At 45.6% G+C, this 2,673-nt stretch overlaps 1 long non-coding RNA gene across 1 annotated transcript; it reads left to right on the forward strand.

Annotated features, from left to right (window-relative positions):
- Window positions 1-1,931: 1,931 nt before the first annotated feature.
- Window positions 1,932-2,418, forward strand: LOC134486681 (uncharacterized). The gene is made up of 2 exons (XR_010066023.1): window positions 1,932-2,126; window positions 2,369-2,418. It is a non-coding gene; the product is annotated as an uncharacterized LOC134486681 (long non-coding RNA).
- Window positions 2,419-2,673: the final 255 nt, after the last annotated feature.

The raw sequence follows: 2,673 nt of genomic DNA on the forward strand, positions 1-2,673 counted from the left end.
TGAGTACTTTGCAAGTGAGCTGTCCCCACAACAGCAAACAGAGGACTCTTCCATTGGAGATTCTACTGAGAAATGCTGCTGTCTGTCAGCCTTGGGCATTTTCTAGGCTCTTTCTGAAGTTCCTCTTTCCAAATTCCAGCTTTATGTGGTGCTTTCTGACCAGACCCCAAGGTCTTCCTGCAGTCTACTGTGAAGTCCAGAACAATCCAAAGGGCAGGTCCTGCACTTGACAAGGACACTGGGTGCCGGTACCCACCCAGTCCAAGTCAAGCAGTAGATGCAGCCTGCTTGCCTCTGAGGACACTCCCTGCTTCTGTGTGTCACTGACAGTGCATTTGAAATACTCTTAATGTACTTTATGTAGCATTTTTCATTCATTCATTTTTGAGTAGGTATGAGACACAGTCTATGCGGCCATGTAGAATTCACTTTGCATACCTAGCCTTGAACTTGTGAGCCAACCTCAAAGTCGGGTCAAAAGTGTGCACCACCAGTCCTGGCAGATTCCACATATTTAGGCATTATATCTCGGTGTAATCTGTTCAGCTATTTAGTCCACCCTACTGCTTAAGGTGAAGATGCCATCATTGGAACTTCCCACAGATCACCTGTCTGTCTCCCTTCAACTCCTCCCGCTTCCTATGTCCTCTTCCTTTTCTCCTTTTCCTTTCCCTTTTTTATTCTCTCCCTTTGCTTAGAAGAATGAGGAAAAATCAGCCCCAAATAACTAGCTGAAAGCTCTCGTTCTTAGGAGAACACAAGAAAAAATATGATCCGTGGGTCTGGTCTATCTGCAACAGCTTGATGACACGGATGAAACTCACCCTTGATTTGAATTTGAAATAGAATCTTAAATGACGAGAGAGGCTACTTTTGATGTGCTGTCCCTTTCAGGAATTCACTGGTCTCTCCCAGGAAAGAACTGTTGGCTGGTATTCAGCTGGGGACAATGTAAAGGAATGTTCCATTTGCCGATGATTATGTCCTGCAGAAGAAAATTAAAGAAAAACTAAATGACATTGATTTGGGGTTTTAAAAACTATACACCTTTTCTCAGTGGGGCCAAGGTAGGGCTGTGGCTGAGCCCCCAGGTTCTGATTGCAGACCAGAGCTGAAAGGGATGGTCAGGAGTCAAACATCTAGCAGTTAAGAGGCCCCAGGCATCCCAGCTGGGGAAGTCGCAGGAGCCCTAGTGGGGGACAGCTCTGAGCTCTATCTCATGCTCTCTCCCTCTTGCTCTTACTTTCTCTGACTTGGAAGCATTTATTACGTGAAGACGTGTGAGAAAGTCAGGCTTTTACTAAAATCCTTGGGTTTTAGGGTTTATTGTCGTGCGTATTAATCAGAACTCTTTATAACTCCTTTCGAGTACGGAATTACTCAAGCTGGCTTAGCTTGAGCAGGGATGAGAGGTGAGCCTGATGAATGAGTTCTCTTGTACAGCTGTTATCATTTACTGACTATCTGTTCGCTCTACCAGCTTCTGAACTATATATACAGAGCTGTACACACTGATTCTGGCTGTTTGTTGCTTTTGTTTTGGTTTTTGTTTTGCAAACAGGAAAAAAAACATTTCTGGTGAGATTGTAAGGCTGTATTATTGTGAAATATTTAGATTATCCGATTTAATTTTGTAGTTGTGGTTTATAAGAAAACACACCCAACCACTTTAGAGAAAAGCCCTCCTGTGGCCTGGGCCCACCTTCTCTATTCCCTTGTCCCCCCCGTTAAAACTGATACGCAAAACCCACAACCCTCAGGCCTGCTCTTCAGGCTCATGATGGGGTCCCAGAGCCACTAGATTTTTACTTAAATTACAATGAATTTATCAAAGCCAAAAAAGGACCAAGGAGACCCATTTGATAGGACCAAATCAGTCTCTTAGTAACAAGGTCATGGTGTCATAAATGCACTTGACAACGGTGCCGATGACCAGTGCACCTTCCTGCAGCTCAGCATGGGAGCAACCCTGGTCATACACTGTGACACAGCTGAGGACAGGACGTCTAGATCCTTGGGGCTGAGTCCAACTCCTAACCATGTCATTTTGGACAAAAGCTTACTCTGTACCTGATCGCTCATCCAAGAAACACAGGCAGTAGGATGAGTCACCGAGCAGGACAGTAGTAAGTGGCATAAACCCTGGGGAAGGGTCCAGCATGAAATGCCAATCCAGATTCAGTTGGGAAGGCAGAATGTTGGGACTAAACACCATGGGCTGTGAACATCTCTCGCACATCTCTAATGGAAGGGTTAAAGCAAACTTGGGGATTTCTCTTCAGAGCGCACCTTTTCTTCCGCTGGCTGGAGCCAGCCTTTGCCCTGGTTGAAGGGAAGAACAACATAACTTCCTGTGTCTCCGTTCTAGCTACACTGTGAAGCCAATGCCAGAGCGCCAAGGAGAATAAAGGAGCCAGAGGCTGAACTGATGCTGTTTCTCCCTCCCTGGATCTCAAATTATCCTTTTTTTATTTATCCTCGGAAAACTTGCTACGTCTTTTTCTCCTTTCCCTCTTGCAAAGTCAGTGAGCTCCCCAAGCAGCTACACACGGCCCACAGCAATTAAAAAGCAACTGGGGGATTCCTGCTACATTATCTAGAAAGTTCATCTGCAAATAGCACCGAAACCTGACGGGTAAAGGAAACACAGGAGTAGCAGGAGGGAGCGAGCAC

This window comes from Rattus norvegicus, chromosome 4 (assembly GCF_036323735.1).
Source record: "Rattus norvegicus strain BN/NHsdMcwi chromosome 4, GRCr8, whole genome shotgun sequence".
NCBI lineage: Eukaryota > Metazoa > Chordata > Mammalia > Rodentia > Muridae > Rattus > Rattus norvegicus.